The 21323-nt window shown below is 50.2% G+C and overlaps 7 non-coding genes across 7 annotated transcripts; 5 read left to right on the top strand and 2 right to left on the bottom strand.

The window, feature by feature from the left end:
- The first annotated feature begins 4309 nt into the window (after positions 1-4309).
- LOC148634193 (U1 spliceosomal RNA) lies at positions 4310-4479 on the top strand. The gene has a single exon (XR_015933731.1). It is a non-coding gene; the product is annotated as a U1 spliceosomal RNA (small nuclear RNA).
- A 2880-nt stretch (positions 4480-7359) lies between these two features.
- Positions 7360-7441, top strand: trnas-gcu (transfer RNA serine (anticodon GCU)). The gene has a single exon. It is a non-coding gene; the product is annotated as a tRNA-Ser (tRNA).
- A 2423-nt stretch (positions 7442-9864) lies between these two features.
- On the top strand, positions 9865-10028 carry LOC148634191 (U1 spliceosomal RNA). The gene has a single exon (XR_015933729.1). It is a non-coding gene; the product is annotated as a U1 spliceosomal RNA (small nuclear RNA).
- Positions 10029-10664: 636 nt separating this feature from the next.
- Positions 10665-10783, bottom strand: LOC148634190 (5S ribosomal RNA). Its single transcript, XR_015933746.1, has one exon. It is a non-coding gene; the product is annotated as a 5S ribosomal RNA (ribosomal RNA).
- A 6908-nt stretch (positions 10784-17691) lies between these two features.
- On the top strand, positions 17692-17861 carry LOC148634189 (U1 spliceosomal RNA). The gene has a single exon (XR_015933734.1). It is a non-coding gene; the product is annotated as a U1 spliceosomal RNA (small nuclear RNA).
- Positions 17862-18497: 636 nt separating this feature from the next.
- LOC148634188 (5S ribosomal RNA) lies at positions 18498-18616 on the bottom strand. Its single transcript, XR_015933742.1, has one exon. It is a non-coding gene; the product is annotated as a 5S ribosomal RNA (ribosomal RNA).
- Positions 18617-19908: 1292 nt separating this feature from the next.
- Positions 19909-20050, top strand: LOC148634187 (U4 spliceosomal RNA). The gene has a single exon (XR_015933716.1). It is a non-coding gene; the product is annotated as a U4 spliceosomal RNA (small nuclear RNA).
- The last annotated feature ends 1273 nt before the right edge of the window (positions 20051-21323 follow it).

Below are 21323 nucleotides of genomic sequence, written 5' to 3'. Positions count from 1 at the left end.
TGCTTGTTTCAGCCAAACCGGCCCGAAAAGCCAAAGCAAACAACAAGTCAAACAAAGAACCCTTGTTGGACAAAGAGTCTCAGCCTCCAGCCAGGATCAGTCCTGCTGTGGCTCCGGGGCCGGTGGAAGAGAAATCCACTACGCTCCCACAACCGCAGACTGCACCAGACAAGCACGAGGGTTTGAAAACCCCAGAGAACAGCGAGGACCCCTCCCCCACTCCTGCTCCTCAGAACGAGGGCCAGTGTGGGGCCCCCCGGTGGAGCGGGTCCAGCGACGATACCCAGGATTCAGCGGAGCTGCTTTTCTCAAACTTTTCTCAAACTCTGCAAGTGCTACAGATGCCCTCCTCTCCTCCATCCAGTCCATCACGGAGGATCTGCAGCAGCTGGTGGGTGAGGGGGAAGAGGAGACTGGTGCATCGGCTGCACCCCTTTCCCCTCAGTGCTCCCAGGAGCTGGACTTGAGGAAAAGGAAAAATGACTCTGTTTTCTCCCCGAGCGAGGAGGAAGGAGATGGGGACAGCTGGAACCCCTCCACCCCTCCCTCTACCCCCTTCCTTGAAATGGACTCCGTGAACGCTTTTACTGCTGCCATCCTGATGAAGGCTCATTCAGAGGATGGCTGGCAGGAAATTGGTAAGAAGAAAAAGAAGAAGGTAACAGGTGAGACCGAAGAGAAATGTGTTTTGTAAAGACTGGTTCCACTTTCTTATGTAATATGGCTCTAAACATAATTTCTCTTAACACCAGAGGTATCAATGACAGAGTTAAATGCCAGTCTGTCTTTGATTACCTCCAGCAGAGAGAGAGAGATGTGTTGATGTTGCAGGAGTGTGCTTTAGCCTATCAAGAGAGGTATAAAAGCTTTGAAGATAGGTGGGATAAAGGGCCTTCTGTTTGGTCAGGGGACAATAACAACAGAGCCTCTGGCGTGGCCATTCTTTTCAAAGGATGGGCTTTCAAATTGAAAAGTATTCAGAGGGTCATAGATGGCAGGTTGCTGTGTGTGGATGTGGAATGGGGGACCGTTAACCTGCGGCTAATCAATGTGTATTGTCCTACTGACGTGGGAGGAAGGGAGGAGCTACTCAAGGCACTCTCCCCCCTATTGTTAAGTAGCACAGACGTGATAGTGGGAGGGGATTTTAACTGTATCTTAGAGCACACAGACAGGCAGTCTAGCTCTCCGATAAAATTGGATTCTAGCTCACTGGCCCTGCAAAACTTAGTTCAAGACTTTAAACTCTCAGACACATATAGATGTATATATCCCACAACAGCAGGATATACATGGTCAGGGAGGAATAGCAGCTCCAGAATTGACTATTGCTTTGTTTCAGAGAGAGTGAAAGTTGTTGGGGTCACTCTTCAGCCTGTCTTCTTCTCAGATCATCAGGCTTTAGGGTGTAGAGTGGAACTCCAGGGCGGGACTGTCTTTGGCCCAGGCCTCTGGAAACTCAACACAAAGCTGCTAGAGAACGAGGGGGTAGTATCCCGCTACAAGGAGAAACTATCACAGTGGCTGTCCTTGCAGTGTCTGTACGGGTCAGTAGGAGAGTGGTGGGAGGAGGTGAAGATGAGGACAAAGGCCTTTTTCATGGCTGAGGGAAGGAAGGCTGCTGCCAGACGGAGAGGAGTGCTAGCCAGGAAACAGAGGCAGCTGCAGCGTCTCTACACGATGCTGCACAGTGGCTTCGATGTGCTCGAGGATATCACCCTTTTAAAAAAGGACATCCGGAGCATAGCCGAAGAAAGTAGTCGAGGAGTGCTGTTAAGAAGCAGAGTGCAGTTCTTGGAAGAAAATGAGAAGTGTACTCGCTTCTTTTTCAGGAAAGTGGTGGGCTCCAAGTCTGTCATGGAAAGTGTAGTTGATGAGGAGGGACGAGAGAGAACAGAGCCGAGTGCTATCCTCTCCTGCACCGAGGCCTTCTACTCAAGACTGTACAGCTCTACAGAGGTAAAGGATAAAGAAATTCTTTTTTTTTACCTCAAAGCTAGAAAACGTTTTGAGTGAAGAAGATAGGGAAGTACTTGAGAGGGATTTGACAGTAGAAGAGCTGAGACAGGCTATGGAGAGCTTACAGAAGGGGAAAACTCCGGGTGCTGACGGGCTCCCTAAAGAATTTTATTGCACCTTTTGGGATCTGCTTCAGGATCCGCTACTGCTCCTATTCGAGGAAAGCTATAAGACAGAATTGCTGCCTGACTCCTTAAGAGAAGGCACTATCTCTCTCCTGTTTAAGAAAGGAGCAAAGAATGACATAAAGAACTGGAGACCCCTCAGCCTGTTAGGCGTGGACACTAAGATCCTGTCCAAAGCCCTTTTCCTGCACCTACAAAATGTAGTGGCCTCACTGGTAGGGAAAGAACAGACTTGTGGGATAGCAGGACGCCTGATGAGCGACAACCTGGCCTTGTTGAGGGATGTCTGTCTGTACTCAGAGGATCGCTCCCTCCCTCTGTGCATTTTAGGTGTAGACCTAGAAAAGGCCTTTGACCGCCTAAACCGGCAGTACTTAACATCGGTACTTGAGCACATGAATTTTGGCCCCATCATGAGAAAGTGGATTAACCTGCTGTACACAGGTAGCAACAGCAGAGTAATGGTTAATGGCAATAGATCACACCCCTTTGAAGTCTGTTCAGGGGTGAGGCAGGGCTGCCCATTATCCCCCTTGTTATTCGTTTTGGCTATGGAGCCCTTAGCCTGTGCCTTGCGCCAGGATCAGGCCATTAATGGGATACCAGTGCCTGGAAGTGGGGGGGGAGAGGTAAAGACATCTCTATACATGGATGACGTCACCCTGCTCCTCTCTGACAATGCCTCAATTAGCAGAGCTCTGCAGTGTTGTGAGCGTTTCTCTTTGGCTTCCTCCGCAAAAATTAACAAATCTAAGAGTGAGATTTTTTATCAGAACTGGAGGGAGCCAAAAGAAGGACATGATCTCAGGCTGCAAGAGAAGAGAATTAAGGTCCTGGGGGTGTATTTTGGAGAAGAGATGGGAACAGTAAATTGGCAGAACAAATTGCCAATCTTAAACAAAAAACTGATGCAATGGAAGGACCGAGACCTCACCATGACAGGGAAGGTGCTGGTCATCAAAGCCGAGCTCTTGCCTGTCTTGAATTTTCTGGCTTCTACCTTCCCAATCCCACACCGTGTTGCGGCGGTGCTGAGGAGATTGATGTTTCAATTTCTATGGGGTGGGAAGCAGGAAAGACTCAGAAGGGAAATAATGTACAGGCCGCTACCCTCAGGGGGGAAGTCTGTCCCAGATATTGCTACGAAGCTGCTGTGCATTTTCCTGGCCTCTGTGCTGAGAGGCTTTGCAACAGCACCTGCAGCGCGTACCTGGACTTATTTTTCCAGGCTCTGGGTAGGTAAGGAGGTGTTCAGAGTGTGGGATGTCAGACCCAAGCTGGACGTCCCACTCTCTGACACATGCCCTGCAATTTATGGGACAGTTAAAAGTTTTCTAAGATCTCACCCAATTGGCCATATTCCCCTCCGAGATGTCAGCGTTCAAAAACTGGAAGATTTTGTTGCACCCCAGAACAATAGGCAGACCCCTGTGGGCATTTTAACATCAGCCCAAACAAGGAAGGTGTGGAAACACACATCCTCTAAGTTTCTGTGCAACATTCACAGAGATTTTGCCTGGAGTGTCGTCCACCAGTGCTTACCGGTACGAACTTTCTTGTACCGTAGGGGCCTCACCCCCAGCCCTCGCTGCGTTAGGGTGGGCTGCGGCGAGGGGGAGACTGTGACCCATCTCCTGTGGTCCTGCTTTTTTGCTAAGGCCTTCTGGGCCTTCTGGGCACAGTTTGAAGATTGGTTGCAGGCTCTCTCGCCCCAATTTACCCTGACCGCTGCTTTCGTCATATACGGCATCTCTCCTGTCAAACTTCCTCCCGACGTGTTTGACAGGATCTGGGCCGTGGTGAACAGTGGGAAAGACGCCCTGTGGAGAGTGAGGAACATGGGGCTGTTCAAAGGCATCGAGGTCCCAGTCAAGGCAGCAGGTAGCCTGGCCCTGTTCATCACCCGAGATAACTATTACCTCAGAGATCTGTGGAGAGAAGGGAGGGAGGAAGCAGAAAATCTGTGGGAAATAGAGAGCATAGGTCAATATCTCAAGAAACTGTGAAAAACATTATCATGTTTAAGTAAAGAATGTGATTTGCACCAGAAAAAAAGAAAATTGTTGCTATGTAACTGTTACCGTGTCAAAATGTAATGAGATGTGATCATATATACTGTTTTAAGTATGTATATTAATGTAAAGCTTTCTGATTTGTGATGTCCTGTATTTTTTTGTGAAAAGAAAATCAAGTTCTTAAAAATCGAAATCGGTTCACCCAGGGCGAGGCTCGGCCATTGCACTCCGGCTGTGCTGACCCCTGCGAATTCCCCAAATGTGGGAATCTCGACTGCATAATTTCTGGTAGTGGGGGACTGCGTTCGCGCTCTCCCCTGATGTGCTTGGTCCAAAATCAGATACGGGTGGGTTAGGACACCACGAGCTGCGTGGCTGCGGAAGAATCCCGGTTCGAAAGGAATCGACGCCGCTGCTGGTTCTCGGTGGCTTTTAGTTAGGGGTCCGGAAAAACATCTCAAGCTAGTTCCACTACTCCTTCCGGACGTTCATTCCCTTTTCAAAGTCAGTCGTTTTGCTGTAGTCTGCGTTCTTTAGGCTGATTATCGAGGTTAGCCTTTATTTGGTCATGGGGGGCCTCAGTACTGTATGCTGAGTCTAAAGACAGTTTCACCCGTTTTCTGATTGCTAGGTTCTGTAGGTTCTGTACCAGACATGTCAAACAGTGAATTGCTGTACCTCTATTGTATCCGTGCTCAATGAATGAAATCAGTAACAAATGAATATATGTCTAGTTATACGAAAAACAAGTGGTTTATCGACTTATCTTCATTTGCAGATTTAGAGGCAGCTTCGATATTCGTTTTACAAACGGGTTTTTTTTTTTTTAATATGGGTCACACACATGCCACAGCAACAAAACATCTCTAGAGATGAGGCTATAGATCACCTTTCCATCCTGCAGGTTTTCCTCCCAAAGCCTGCGGCACCAACGTATGCTATTGCAGACACCGACGTTGCCTAGATAGAAAACCGAAATAGCCGTGGGTTTGCTTGCTGGTCTGAAGGATCTCTCTTCGAATCTCTATCATTTGTCAATGGAAGTAAAAGGCGCTGCAATCTCATACGTTCAGAATCAAACCCGCAGCTGTTGTTCGACTTTATTTCTTGACTAATTACAACTGAGTGTCGCATGAGCAGTTACATAAACTTGTCTGGTATATTTGAACACAAATGCCGTTCTTCAATTAAAACTAACAGTACATTGTCAGGGACATTCAGTTCTATACAAACAAGAGACAGACAAGAGAATATTTCTACCGTTCATGTGGACTACGTGTTGACTTACTGATCGGAATAATTGAAAAGTTCGGGCTCATAGCCGATGCAGTGCGTGCTAATTAGAACAGCAACGCTGAGCTCTCAGCACCATACTGAGCCCAGGTGTTTTTCTAAAGCTGTCAGGTGCAGTTCATTTACATGAAGGAAATCTCTTACTGGGTACGATTACAATGCAGTAAGTAGCACAGACTACTTAGGGAGTAGCCCGATGCGTTTAAAGACGACCCGAGCCAGACAGAAGTCGAACCTGCAATCTCCTGATCCGTAGTCAGACGCGTTATCCATTGCACCACTGGCCCTGGTGTGACACTGCATGACTGTAACCCAGTGAGATCAGTACTGCAACTAGTAAAATATTACCCCCGGTCCATTCTTTTCCAAAAGTGAGAAACACCTGTTTTCTACATTTTGTCTGTTTTAAAACCATATCTCTTTAAACCAAACCAAGAGTTTGTCTTTTGCACTGATATTCTGATTCATTTCGATTTCAAAGAAAAAAAAATTATCTTCCAAAGCATCATAAAATTGTCCCTTCTTCCAGACTCTACTTCTCTCTTGTAGTAGTACAGCAGACCTTTCCAGGTGAGCAGATCACAGAGTCCGAAATGAGCTTCCTCCATCAAGCAAAGTACCTGAACATGACTCTGTCTTCATAAAAGCGCCCCTGTAATAAAGAAATTAAATCCGAACTCAAGAGGGCAGTTGCCTACTGAAGTTCAAGAAGTCATCAATTTTAACCTAGCAACACATTAAAGGCTGCATCTATACAAGTACATTTCTAGAAATGCTCACCAGATTACGTTTTAAGAAAGAACTGCGCCTCAGGTTCCGCCGAGATCTTAACTCGGATGGCAGGATTCAGAGTCCGGAGTGTGGACTGATGGCGCACGGAGGGTCCACATACTGTGGATCCCTCAGTGATCTTCCGCGTGTTCAAACAGCCAGCGTGTGACTCCCCTGTCCCCGTGACCTCATTGCTCTGCTCTTGCCTCTTTGCAGCCGAGCCCGACTCATGGTAAAGTGGAAAAAAATATGCCCTCAACGTGAGATTGACTCTGGAGCGAGGATAGACGTTACCTTTTTATCGTTGAACAGGATGTATGTGATGTGGCGACTAGGTTCAATTTTGTATCCTCTTTAAAAGATTAAGGACTGGGGTGAGCGTGATTTACCACCCTTTCAGCTAAGAACCCGACGTGCGGACCGTTTAAGCTGCATAGACTCGGTCGTTTAACTCTTCTCCATTAGCAGGGTTAAGGGTAAAGAAAAAAACATTGCTGACTTCTTTTTTTTTTTGCCAGCCGCGAGCGCTGATTAGCAAGGTTTGTATTTCATGTTTTGCAAGTTGCATCCATTTTAAGGAAAACAAGTCGTTCAGACAGGAAATGAATGCTTGCATTTAATTAAGGCTAGCCGTAGGCGGTTGTCCATAATGACCAGTTCTGTTCGAGAAGACAGAACAAAAAAGGCACCGCTGGGATTCGGAGCCAGGGTCTCCTGTTTATTAGACAGGCGCCTTAAGCAACTAAGCCACGGTGCCCCAGGAGAGCTGTCCTTTTGCAGCCACTTGGACACACCACTCAGACACATCTGCATTCGGTGTGTGCTCCGCCTGCTCGCTGAGCAAGTTGCCACCTTTACATACAATAGCAACATCAACACCAAGAGAAAGGGTGACAAATGGCTTTTATCTGGAACTTTTCATGTCCAAGGAGCTCAATGTGCTTTCTGTGTACAACAGGGCCACTGAACTCCACACTGGCCACTGAACCACAGCAGTGGCTTGCTGGCTTGACATCTCCCAAGGAAAATGTTGAAATCGCACGTGGAACAGGAAAATGACCCTCGAGTACGAGGGAAAAAAAAGAAAAAGATCATCTGGAGCGCGCCAACCCATGTCTGGACAGCCCCGATCCCTCGACGAGGTGGCCGAGTGGTTAAGGTGATGGACTGCTAATCTGTTGTGCTCTGCACGCATGGGTTCGAATCCCATCCTTGTCGCGCTCCATGTCTGACACGTGTGCCTGTTCGGCGTTGGCCCTCCTGTTGTTTGCTCCGGTTCTAGAGCCGTGCATTTTCTAGCGGTGGCTGAACATGGTATAGTAGGGTAACGTCGGTATCGAGCAGTAACAGTAACGGTATTTACGTGCCGCTGCTGCCAAGTGGCTCTGGCTTGAGACCGTGTTTTCACTTACTTGCAACGCAAACGGAGAAAGCGATTTTTGACAGTCTCTCGAGAGACTGCGCTAGGTGTTTAGGGATAGACTGTCAGTTCCCCCTGGGATGGTGGCCTCTCAAATAGTTTGTGATTCCTCTAGACGTTTATACAGTAGAAGCCTGCTTCGTGGCTTAAATCCAAGCTAAGGAAACAAGTTAGAGGTCTGATGCAGAACTGCAAATTCAATGAAGGGGAACACTACAGTACATTGCACTGTATGTGTGAGGAAAGCTGCCCCCTTCAGTCCCTTGTCGACCGAACAGAGGACTGTTAAGGATACCGCCAAGAAACTTAAGGATGCTGGTTGGAATCCAGCTCCAAAGAAGCCCCTTTGGGTGTTATGTCATCAAAAAGTAAGAACAGCGAATCTCCCTTTGATCAAAAGTGCAACAGAGCTGTTTTCCGTGGAGCAGGTTTCAGACCCGTAGACCTGTTTTATTTGTAGGGCAGGGCGCATTCCCAAATGCGAATCTCCTGTTTTAGAAGTGCTTTGGGCGGTGTAGCGGCGAGGCTTATTAATAAGAAATAATTAAGTGTTTCTGAGCTTTCCCAAATTAGGCCTCATCAGATGTTGGCGAATGCGCTCCCTTGTGTTGACTCGTCCCGCACTGGAGGAGGACAAACAATCTGCACGGAGGAGCACCAGGCAAGTCTTCACCAGACAAAAACCTCCAGTGCACAGCACTCTGGAAACATTTCGGGGCTTTCGCGTGTTTATTTCAGCACGTAAAGCGCACCGGTCCAACACGTCGGCCGGGCGCGCGGCGCCTCCGCCCTCTTGTGGCCTTGCGGCATCAGAGCAAGAGGCTCCTTCTCGCTGCCCTTCCGCTGTGTTGCAGGGCCCCGAGAGGGAACCCGGAGCGTGCACTTTGTGGGGGGCGGGGGACCGCGTTCGCGCTCTGCCCCCGGTCTCTTGCGCGAGTACTAAATCTCACGGACAGGGGGGCCTCGTCATTGATTGTTACAGGTGAAATGGGGATTAGGAGGAGACCCCGACTGATGGGTAAAGGGGAGCACTAACACCAGAGGGACAACCCCGGCGTCTCTTTTTGAGAGATGCCCTGGGGTTTCCTAATGGCCAAGGAGGGTCGGGACCTCGGTTTGACCTCTGTTTGTGCAGCAGAGTGTCGCCATCAGGAGGCTGGGGCGTAAGAGAGCCACACAGCCCGCAGGGTGAGCGCTCCCTACTGGTCCCAGTCACACCTCTTGCAGGAGCAGCAGCAACCGGAGCTTTTCCTGGGTGGAATCTCCCATCCGGGTGCCGGCCAGGCTCACACCTGCTGGGCTGCCCCGGGGGTGAGCCCAGTCGAGAGTCGCAGGGCCAGATCTAGTCACCGGGGAGAAACGATACAAGTGAAGGATTGCTCGGCTCTCGGCACTTGAAAAGACCGACAAATGTCTCATTCCCGCCGGAGCTGAATGTACCCGCATGTGTGGTGTCGTCTTCTTCCCCCGCCCCGCTGTGTTTGCTGTATTGTCTCTGAAGCCGGCCCCCCCGAGACGAGACGGGCTGTTCCTGTGCCCCAATTAACACTTTACAGGTGCCATTCCCCGGCATTGTGGCCATTGTCGGTGCTCACACGCGATAAGATAAGGCGGAGGAGAGCGGGGCATGCCCAGCGGCAGACATTCAAGGAGGGGGCAGTGCGAGGTGAGGTGAGGCCCCGACGCAGCTAATGCGGAGCACTTGTTGGACTGGCATCGAAAGGACGTGTGCGCACGGAGCGAGCCTTCCCTGCGGCGGAGCGCGGGAACTTTCTCCCCCCCTCCCGCTGCAGGAGTTGTGTGCACTGCAGCGGTGCCGAGAGAAAAGCACAGAAGGCAGCAGGCTCTGGAGAGCAGGTAAGAGACGGAGCCTTGTGGGCAGGCGAGCAGGCCCGTTTTTTGGAAATTGCTGAAAAGGTTTGTTCGGTGTGTGGCAGGCGCACATCGCGAGCTTGCGTGGCGATCTGCCGGTCTGGAGTTATGCAAATGAGGCCGAATTGCATCCCGGGACATGCTGCGAATGCGCAACGGCGACTGCAGATGTGTAGGAAACGGCGCGCTCGTTTTCTCGTTTTGCCCACACTTTTGAGTGTTAGTGTGGCGTGTGAGTGTGTGAAAGAGTGGGCCCAGCAGGAGGCGGTGGCGTGCGGGGCGAGGAGGTGGCCTAGGCTGCGCGATTTGTGCTGTGGGTGCGGGCCGCTTGCAGGGGCCTGTTTAACTCATACTTACCTGGCAGGGGAGATACCTTGATCAAGAAGGAGGTTCACCCAGGGCGAGGCTCGGCCATTGCACTCCGGCTGTGTTGACCCCTGCGAATTCCCCAAATGTGGGAATCTCGACTGCATAATTTCTAAAAGTGGGGGACTGCGTTCGCGCTCTCCCCTGATGTGCTTGGTCCAAAATCAGATACGGGAGGGTTAGGACACCACGAGCTGCGTGGCTGCGGAAGGATCCCGGTTCGACAGGAGTGGACGCCGCTGCTGGTTCTCGCTGGCTTTTAGTTAGGGGTCCGGAGAAGCATCTCAAGCTAGTTCCACTACTCCTTCCGGACGTTCATTCCCTTTTCAAAGTCAGTCGTTTTGCTGTAGTCTGCGTTCTTTAGGCTGATTATCGAGGTTAGCCTTTATTTGGTCATGGGGGGCCTCGGTACTGTATGCTGAGTCTAAAGACAGTTTCACCCGTTTTCTGATTGCTCGGTTCTGTACCAGTGCAGACATGTCAAACAGTGAATGGCTGTACCTCTACTGTATCCGTGCTCAATGAATGAAATCGGTAACAAATGAATATATGTCTAGTTATACGAAAAACGAGTGGTTTATCGACTCATCTTCATTTGCAGATTTAGAGGCAGCTTCGATATTCGTTTTACAGACGGGTTTTTTTTTTTGAATATGGGTCACACACATGCCACAGCAACAAAACATCTCTAGAGATGAGGCTATAGATCACCTTTCCATCCTGCAGGTTTTCCTCCCAAAGCCTACGGCACCAACGGCGACCCCTGCTGGCCGGGAGAGCAAAAGCTTACAGCACCTGGTATTCCCAGGCAGTCTCCCATCCAAGTACTAACCAGGCCCGACGCTGCTTAGCTTCCGAGATCAGACGAGATCGGGCGTGTTCAGGGTGGTGTGGCCGTAAGCGAAAGCCCCGGCGCCTGACTCGCTACTTGAAGCTGTGTGTGGCGGGGCTTCCGTGCCCCCCGAGCGGGACTGAAGGATCGTTCGTGTGCAACTCTTTGGAAAGGAGCTGCTTTCCAAATCGCATTGCGTGCCTGGATGTTGGCGAATGCGCTCCCTTGTGTTGGCTCGTCCCGCACTGGAGGAGGACAAACAATCTGCACGGAGGAGCACCAGGCAAGTCTTCACCAGACAAAAACCTCCAGTGCACAGCACTCTGGAAACATTTCGGGGCTTTCGCGTGTTTATTTCAGCACGTAAAGCGCACCGGTCCAACACGTCGGCCGGGCGCGCGGTGCCTCCGCCCTCTTGTGGCCTTGCGGCGTCAGAGCAAGAGGCTCCTTCTCGCTGCCCTTCCGCTGTGTTGCAGGACCCGGAGCGCGCACTTTGTGGGGGGCGGGGGACCGCGTTCGCGCTCTGCCCCCGGTCTCTTGCGCGAGTACTAAATTTTACGGACAGGGGGGCCTCGTCATTGATTGTTACAGGTGAGACGGGGATTAGGAGGAGACCCCGACTGATGGGTAAAGGGGAGCACTAACACCAGAGGGACACCCCCGGCGTCTCTTTTTGAGAGACGCCCTGGGGTTTCCTAATGGCCAAGGAGGGTCGGGACCTCGGTTTGACCTCTGTTTGTGCAGCAGAGTGTCGCCATCAGGAGGCTGGGGCGTAAGAGAGCCACACAGCCCGCAGGGTGAGCGCTCCCTACTGGTCCCAGTCACACCTCTTGCAGGAGCAGCAGCAACCGGAGCTTTTCCGGGGTGGAATCTCCTATCCGGGTGCCGGCCAGGCTCACACCTGCTGGGCTGCCCCGGGGGTGAGCCCAGTCGAGAGTCGCAGGGCCAGATCTAGTCACCGGGGAGAAACGATACAAGTGAAGGATTGCTCGGCTCTCGGCACTTGAAAAGACCGACAAATGTCTCGTTCCCGCCGGAGCTGAATGTACCCGCATGTGTGGTGTCGTCTTCTTCCCCCGCCCCGCTGTGTTTGCTGTATTGTCTCTGAAGCCGGCCCCCCCGAGACGAGACGGGCTGTTCCTGTGCCCCAATTAACACTTTACAGGTGCCATTCCCCGGCATTGTGGCCATTGTCGGTGCTCACACGCGATAAGATAAGGCGGAGGAGAGCGGGGCATGCCCAGCGGCAGACATTCAAGGAGGGGGTAGGGCGAGGTGAGGTGAGGTGCGACACGCCGGAGCCCCGACGCAGCTAATGCGGAGCACTTGTTGGACTGGCATCGAAAGGACGTGTGCGCACGGAGCGAGCCTTCCCTGCGGCGGAGCGTGGGAACTTTCTCCCCCCCTCCCGCTGCAGGAGTTGTGTGCACTGCAGCGGTGCCGAGAGAAAAGAAAAGAAGGCAGCAGGCTCTGGAGAGCAGGTAAGAGACGGAGCCTTGTGGGCAGGCGAGCAGGCCCGTTTTTTGGAAATTGCTGAAAAGGTTTGTTCGGTGCGTGGCAGGCGCACGTCGCGAGCTTGCGTGGCGATCTGCCAGTCTGGAGTTATGCAAATGAGGCCGAATTGCATCCCGGGACATGCTGCGAATGCGCAACGGCGACTGCAGATGTGTAGGAAACGGCGCGCTCGTTTTCTCGTTTTGCCCACACTTTTGAGTGTTAGTGTGGCGTGTGAGTGTGTGAAAGAGTGGGCCCAGCAGGAGGCGGTGGCGTGCGGGGCGAGGAGGTGGCCTAGGCTGCGCGATTTGTGCTGTGGGTGCGGGCCGCTTGCAGGGGCCTGTTTAACTCATACTTACCTGGCAGGGGAGATACCTTGATCAGCCTGTAGGTGGAGTAGTTGGATTGTTTTTCTTTTGTTGGAAGCAGTGTTCGATTTGCGGTTTTTGAAATGGCAACCTTTGGATCCCGTAAGAATGCTGTACGTTTTGAGCTCTTGGATGACCTCTTCATGGATCGTATGCAGTTCAGCAGAAAAGTGTTACAGAAGGAACTTGGCTTTGAACCTCGGCACTTGGATTTCATCTTCGCTCTCCCAGGTCAGAAAGCATTTGAGGTTGTATTTGCTACCTATCCTCTGTTTGAACAATGCGTGGATGTGTTTGAGGCAAAAAGAGGCAAAGTTCCTGCACTTGAGAAGATCAACTTGCAGCCTCTGACACAGAGAGAGAGGAAAACGGTGCATGTTGTTATGTTCTCGGAACTGGCAAAGACGGAGGACATTCACACCTGGCTTAACCAGTACTGCACCGTCCACCATGGAACTGAGGTTAGAGATGTTGATGGTATAAAAACAGGAGCAAGGAAATTCGAGGTTCGCTTGCTACCGGACAGCGTAAATGGAGGCTTAAGGCACCTGCCCTCTACAATCCGGCTGGGCGCCTGCAATGGCTATGTGTTTTATGTGGGACAACCAAAGGTGTGTCGGCGCTGTGGTGCTGTGGGACACCTGGCATCGTCCTGCACTGTGAAATGCTGCAAGACCTGTGGCAAACAGGGACATTTAGCCTCTGACTGTTCAATGCTGCCAAAGTGCAATTTATGTGGCTCGGAAGGACACGTTTTTAAGAACTGCCCTCACGCCTACGCCAATAAACTCAAAATGAGAAAGGATGAGGCAGTGCTTGTTTCAGCCAAACCGGCCCGAAAATCCAAAGCAAACAACAAGTCAAACAAAGAACCCTTGTTGGACAAAGACTCTCAGCCTCCAGCCAGGATCAGTCCTGCTGTGGCTCCGGGGCTGGTGGAAGAGAAATCCACTACGCCCCCACAACCGCAGACTGCACCAGACAAGCACGAGGGTTTGAAAACCCCCGAGAACAGCGAGGACCCCTCCCCCACTCCTGCTCCTCAGAACGAGGGCCAGTGTGGGGCCCCCCGGTGGAGCGGGTCCAGCGAGGATACCCAGGATTCAGCGGAGCTGCTTTTCTCAGACTCTGCAAGTGCTACAGATGCCCTCCTCTCCTCCATCCAGTCCATCACGGAGGATCTGCAGCAGCTGGTGGGTGAGGGGGAAGAGGAGACTGGTGCATCGGCTGCACCCCTTTCCCCTCAGTGCTCCCAGGAGCTGGACTTGAGGAAAAGAAAAAATGACTCTGTTTTCTCCCCGAGCGAGGAGGAAGGAGAGCATGGCGATGGGGACAGCTGGAACCTCTCCACCCCTCCCTCTACCCCCTTCCTTGAAATGGACTCTGTGAACGCTTTTACTGCTGCCACCCTGATGAAGGCTCATTCAGAGGATGGCTGGCAGGAAATTGGTAAGAAGAAAAAGAAAAAGAAAAAGGTAACAGGTGAGACCGAAGAGAAATGTGTTTTGTAAAGACCGGTTCCACTTTCTTATGTAATATGGCTCTTAACATAATTTCTCTTAACACAAGAGGTATCAATGACAGAGTTAAATGCCAGTCTGTCTTTGATTACCTCCAGCAGAGAGAGGGAGATGTGTTGATGTTGCAGGAGTGTGCTTTAGCCTATCAAGAGAGGTATAAAAGTTTTGAAGATAGGTGGGATAAAGGGCCTTCTGTTTGGTCAGGGGACAATAACAACAGAGCCTCTGGCGTGGCCATTCTTTTCAAAGGATGGGCATTCAAATTGAAAAGTATTCAGCGGGTCATAGATGGCAGGTTGCTGTGTGTGGATGTGGAATGGGGGACCGTTAACCTGCGGCTAATCAATGTGTATTGCCCTACTGACGTAGGAGGAAGGGTGGAGCTACTCAAGGCACTCTCCCCCCTATTGTTATGCAGCACAGACGTGATAGTGGGAGGGGATTTTAATTGTATCTTAGAGCACACAGACAGGCAGTCTAGCTCGCCGATAAAATTGGATTCCAGCTCACTGGCCCTGCAAAACTTAGTTCAAGACTTTAAACTCTCAGACACATATAGATGTATATATCCCACAACAGCAGGATATACATGGTCAGGGAGGAATAGCAGCTCCAGAATTGACTATTGCTTTGTCTCAGAGAGAGTGAAAGTTGTTGGGGTCACTCTTCAGCCTGTCTTCTTCTCAGATCATCAGGCTTTAGGGTGTAGAGTGGAACTCCAGGGCGGGACTGTCTTTGGCCCAGGCCTCTGGAAACTCAACACAAAGCTGCTAGAGAACGAGGGGGTAGTATCCCGCTACAAGGAGAAACTATCACAGTGGCTGTCCTTGCAGTGTCTGTACGGGTCAGTAGGAGAGTGGTGGGAGGAGGTGAAGGTGAGGACAAAGGCCTTTTTCATGGCTGAGGGAAGGAAGGCTGCTGCCAGACGGAGAGGAGTGCTAGCCAGGAAACAGAGGCAGCTGCAGCGTCTCTACACGATGCTGCACAGTGGCTTCGATGTGCTCGAGGATATCGCCCTTTTAAAAAAGGACATCCGGAGCATAGCCGAAGAAAGTAGTCGAGGAGTGCTGTTAAGAAGCAGAGTGCAGTTCTTGGAAGAAAATGAGAAGTGTACTCGCTTCTTTTTCAGGAAAGTGGTAGGCTCCAAGACTGTCATGGAAAGTGTAGTTGATGAGGAGGGACGAGAGAGAACAGAGCCGAGTGCTATCCTCTCCTGCACCGAGGCCTTCTACTCAAGACTGTACAGCTCTACAGAGGTAAAGGATGAAGATATTCATTTTTTTACCTCAAAGCTAGAAAACATTTTGAGTGAAGAAGATAGGGAAGTACTTGAGAGGGATTTGACAGTAGAAGAGCTGAGACAGGCTATGGAGAGCTTACAGAAGGGGAAAACTCCGGGTGCTGACGGGCTCCCTAAAGAATTTTATTGCACCTTTTGGGATCTGCTTCAGGATCCGCTACTGCTCCTATTCGAGGAAAGCTACAAGACAGAATTGCTGCCTGACTCCTTAAGAGAAGGCACTATCTCTCTCTTGTTTAAGAAAGGAGCAAAAAATGACATAAAGAACTGGAGACCCCTCAGCCTGTTAGGCGTGGACACTAAGATCCTGTCCAAAGCCCTTTTCCTGCGCCTACAAAATGTAGTGGCCTCACTGGTAGGGAAAGAACAGACATGTGGGATAGCAGGACGCCTGATGAGCGACAACCTGGCCTTGTTGAGGGATGTCTGTCTGTACTCTGAGGATCGCTCCCTCCCTCTGTGCATTTTAGGTGTAGACCTAGAAAAGGCCTTTGACCGCCTAAACCGGCAGTACTTAACATCGGTACTTGAGCACATGAAGTTTGGCCCCATCATGAGAAAGTGGATTAACCTGCTGTACACAGGTAGCAACAGCAGAGTCATGGTTAATGGCAATAGATCACGCACCTTTGAAGTCTGTTCAGGGGTGAGGCAGGGCTGCCCATTATCCCCCTTGTTATTCGTTTTGGCTATGGAGCCCTTAGCCTGTGCCTTGCGCCAGGATCAGGCCATTAATGGGATACCAGTGCCTGGAAGTGGGGGAGGAGAGGTAAAGACATCTCTATACATGGATGACGTCACCCTGCTCCTCTCTGACAATGCCTCAATTAGCAGAGCTCTGCAGTGCTGTGATCGGTTCTCTTTGGCTTCCTCCGCAAAAATTAACACATCTAAGAGTGAGATTTTTTATCAGAACTGGAGGGAGCCAAAAGAAGGACATGATCTCAGGCTGCAAGAGAAGAGAATTAAGGTCCTGGGGGTGTATTTTGGAGAAGAGATGGGAACAGTAAATTGGCAGAACAAATTGCCAATCTTAAACAAAAAACTGATGCAATGGAAGGACCGAGACCTCACCATGACAGGGAAGGTGCTGGTCATCAAAGCCGAGCTCTTGCCTGTCTTGAATTTTCTGGCTTCTACCTTCCCAATCCCACACCGTGTTGCGGCGGTGCTGAGGAGATTGATGTTTCAATTTCTATGGGGTGGGAAGCAGGAAAGACTCAGAAGGGAAATAATGTACAGGCCGCTACCCTCAGGGGGGAAGTCTGTCCCAGATATTGCTACGAAGCTGCTGTGCATTTTCCTGGCCTCTGTGCTGAGAGGCTTTGCAACAGCACCTGCAGCGCGTACCTGGACTTATTTTTCCAGGCTCTGGGTAGGTAGGGAGGTGTTCAGAGTGTGGGGTGTCAGACCCAAGCTGGACGTCCCACTCTCTGACACATGCCCTGCAATTTATGGGACAGTTAAAAGTTTTCTAAGATCTCACCCAATTGGCCATATTCCCCTCCGAGATGTCAGCGTCCAAAAACTGGAAGATTTCGTAGCACCCCAGAACAATAGGCAGACCCCTGTGGGCATTTTAACATCAGCCCAAACAAGGAAGGTGTGGAAACACACATCCTCTAAATTTCTGTGCAACATTCACAGAGATTTAGCCTGGAGTGTCGTCCACCAGTGCTTACCGGTACGAACTTTCTTGTACCGTAGGGGCCTCACCCCCAGCCCTCGCTGCGTTAGGGTGGGCTGCGGCGAGGAGGAGACTGTGACCCACCTCCTGTGGTCCTGCTTTTTTGCTAAGGCCTTCTGGGCACAGTTTGAAGATTGGTTGCAGGCTCTCTCGCCCCAATTTACCCTGACCGCTGCTTTCATCATATACGGCATCTCTCCTGTCAAGCTTCCTCCTGACGTGTTTGACAGGATCTGGGCCGTGGTGAACAGTGGGAAAGACGCCCTGTGGAGAGTGAGGAACATGGGGCTGTTCAAAGGCATCGAGGTCCCAGTCAAGGCAGCAGGTAGCCTGGCCCTGTTCATCACCCGAGAGAACTATTACCTCAGAGATCTGTGGAGAGAAGGGAGGGAGGAAGCAGAAAATCTGTGGGAAATAGAGGGCATTGGACAGTATCTCAAGAAACTGTGAAAAACATTATCATGTTTAAATAAAGAATGTGATTTGCACCAGAAAAAAAGAAAATTGTTGCTATGTAACTGGTTCCGTGTCAAAATGTAATGAGATGTGATCATATATACTGTTTTAAGTATGTATATTAATGTAAAGCTTTCTGATTTGTGATTTCCTGTATTTTTTTGTGAAAAGAAAATAAAGTTCTTAAAAATCGAAATCGGTTCACCCAGGGCGAGGCTTGGCCATTGCACTCCGGCTGTGCTGACCCCTGCGAATTCCCCAAATGTGGGAATCTCGACTGCATAATTTCTGGTAGTGGGGGACTGCGTTCGCGCTCTCCCCTGATGTGCTTGGTCCAAAATCAGATACGGGAGGGTTAGGACACCACGAGCTGCGTGGCTGCGGAAGGATCCCGGTTCGACAGGAGTGGACGCCGCTGCTGGTTCTCGCTGGCTTTTAGTTAGGGGTCCGGAGAAGCATCTCAAGCTAGTTCCACTACTCCTTCCGGACGTTCATTCCCTTTTCAAAGTCAGTCGTTTTGCTGTAGTCTGCGTTCTTTAGGCTGATTATCGAGGTTAGCCTTTATTTGGTCATGGGGGGCCTCGGTACTGTATGCTGAGTCTAAAGACAGTTTCACCCGTTTTCTGATTGATCGGTTCTGTACCAGTGCAGACATGTCAAACAGTGAATGGCTGTACCTCTATTGTATCCGTGCTCAATGAATGAAATCGGTAACAAATGAATATATGTCTAGTTATACGAAAAACGAGTGGTTTATCGACTCATCTTCATTTGCAGATTTAGAGGCAGCTTCGATATTCGTTTTACAGACGGGTTTTTTTTTTTGAATATGGGTCACACACATGCCACAGCAACAAAACATCTCTAGAGATGAGGCTATAGATCACCTTTCCATCCTGCAGGTTTTCCTCCCAAAGCCTACGGCACCAACGGCGACCCCTGCTGGCCGGGAGAGCAAAAGCTTACAGCACCTGGTATTCCCTGGCAGTCTCCCATCCAAGTACTAACCAGGCCCGACCCTGCTTAGCTTCCGAGATCAGACGAGATCGGGCGTGTTCAGGGTGGTGTGGCCGTAAGCGAAAGCCCTGGCGCCTGACTCGCTACTTGAAGCTGTGTGTGGCGGGGGCTCTGTGCCCCCCGAGCGGGACTGAAGGATCGTTCGTGTGCAACTCTTTGGAAAGGAGCTGCTTTCCAAATCGCATTGCGTGCCTGGATGTTGGCGAATGCGCTCCCTTGTGTTGGCTCGTCCCGCACTGGAGGAGGACAAAGAATCTGCACGGAGGAGCACCAGGCAAGTCTTCAGTGCACAGCACTCTGGAAACATTTCGGGGCTGTCGCGTGTTTATTTCAGCACGTAAAGCGCACCGGTCCAACACTTCGGCCGGGCGCGCGGCGCCTCCGCCCTCTTGTTACCCCTGCAGCTGCTTCACTTTTCCCTTTAGTTGCCATCGATTTTTTTGTAGTGCTATACATATACGATTGAGGTATCTTAGAGTTCTCCTTCGAAGACCCAGCACTCTCTTTTCTTTTCCCAGTGTTACTCATATCGGACTTTTTAAACCTAAAAAAAAATCGTTTTTTTTTCTTTCAATTATAACTGAAGTTTAAACAACTAGTGTTAAGTCCTTATTTTTCTGTAGTCAAAAAAAGAAAAAATTAACATTCAGGTCATGAAAAACTCAAAAAAACTCCCCAACCACTAAACTTTACCTCCCACCTGAGCGCCATCTTGAACGCCCCTACCACCAGAGAATGCTCACGATTTCGGAAGCTATCTCCGGGACGTGCTGATTCCACACATCCTGAATAAATCATGATATTGTTAGTTGCTGTAGCTAGACGTTCAAATGAGTTTCATGGCCAGATGGACTGTTTCCTCCAGCGGTATAATATTGCAGTGAGACAGCACGATGCCTGCAAGACTATGTCACGCTAAACGCCACAGATTGTGTTTGTCCGTTCGTGTCAGTCGTCCCGCAGCCACGGGAAGTGGGACACAAACATGCTGCAATGCTTTCAAGACGTTAGGATTTGTTTGTGCAACATCCAAGAGGAGTACTTGTGGCTTGAATGTGAACTGTACGTACCCGCCCCCTTTCCTCTGTAGTGCATGAGTTCCTCCCGGCATGCCCTTCGTCATTGTTCTGTCATCTTGTATTTAAAGGGTTGTATTTCTGCTGCTGAAAATAAGCAACGGTTTTCTCACAACGCCCTTTGTTCCCAACGGAGCCCTTGTCTGTCATGAAATTCTTCAAAACCTCAAGCTAGAAGAAGAAGAAGACGACAAATATGAAGCGTTATAGCAACGACATGCCATGACACGATCGATAACGATTTCCATAGGATCCCCGCGGTTGCCTGGCAACCGTCAGCTTTGCGCAGTGGAAGTATCGTAGCCTGTGAGGGTTAGCCGAGGCGTGATTATTGCTAGTTGAAAACTTTTCCCAATACCCCGCTTCCGCCGGTTTGCAATACAATCGGCGAAAGCAATTTTTGACAGTCTCGTCAGAGACTGAGCAAGGTGTTTAAAGACAGATTTGGTCACGGTGATATCATGGTAGAAAGAAACGAACTTGTTACGTGTCAACAGAAACGCTCTTTAGCTCTTTCAGCTTTATGCAGAGAACAGCGTCTGTCGAGATTACTTCTGTGTCAGCGCGAAACGCCGTGTGCTTGTCAGTATGATTTCATATTGCTCGTAGCGGCGCCTGGCTTTTGTCTGTCAAACGTTAGGTTGCGCTTCTTCATGCTGCATCGTCGGCATGAGTGGAGCATTTTAAACGTCTGTACTTACTGCGCCCCATAAGAAATCGTTTGTCCCCATTCAAAAGAGATTGTGCGATGTCCTGCAGCGTTCGCAAAGCAAACCTTTGACAGTTTGAAAAGAGGAATTTATTCTGCTTCCTGTGCGTGCAGTAGTTACAAAGTTGAACGTCTTTACACGATCTGCTGCAGTTTTCAGTGGGTGGGCTTTGTCAAATGGCTTGGAAAAACGCACTGTGTTTCTGCTCGGGAAACATCATGAGCAGTGTCCTGCATGTTTTCTGTGTATAGCTGTCTTTTAACGCATACAGAATTCATTCGAAATCATTGATTTCTCCAATTAACAAGGGTCTCTTTTTGAACCTGCCAGAAGCATTCTTTCAATGTAACAGATTTACTCCGGGGAAGGGCAGCATGACATTGAGAGTAGCTCAAGCTTTCAGCACCTTTATCTGACTGCATGTATGCAGACACTGCTCAGAATCCCCTGTAAGATTCTCCTTCAATTCCGTTTTGCAGTGCTTTAGCTCTTTCAAAAGGCTTCGCTTTGCTAGTCACAATCCAAGGCTCATGACAGCATTTGAAAACATTCGTAACTGCGTTGGCCGGGAATCGAACCTGCGTTAACTGCTTTGAAGGCAGCTATGCGCAACACTGGCTCGCTCCAGAATAAATCTCACGTCGAGGGCATATTTTTTTCCATTTTACCGTGAGTCGGGCTCAGCTGCACAGAGGAGAGAGCAGAGCAATGAGGTCACGGGGACAGGGGAGTCACACGCTGGCGGTTTGAATACGCGGAAGATCACTGAGGGATCCACAGTATATGGACTCTCCGTGCGCCATCAGTCCGCACTCCGGACTCTGAATCCTGCCATCCGAGTTAAGATCTCGGCGGAACCTGAGGCGCAGTTCCTTCTTAAAACGTAATCTGGTGAGCATTTCTAGAATCGTACTTGTATAGATGCAGCCTTTAATGTGTTGCTAGGTTAAAATTGATGACTTCTTGTATTTCAGTAGGCAAC

This window comes from Lepisosteus platostomus, unplaced genomic scaffold (assembly GCF_059453375.1).
Source record: "Lepisosteus platostomus isolate fLepPlt1 unplaced genomic scaffold, fLepPlt1.hap1 Scaffold_40_H1, whole genome shotgun sequence".
Lineage (NCBI taxonomy): Eukaryota > Metazoa > Chordata > Actinopteri > Semionotiformes > Lepisosteidae > Lepisosteus > Lepisosteus platostomus.
The sequence above is the reverse complement of the archived record's forward strand: the minus strand, read 5'-3'. Positions and strand labels throughout refer to the sequence as shown.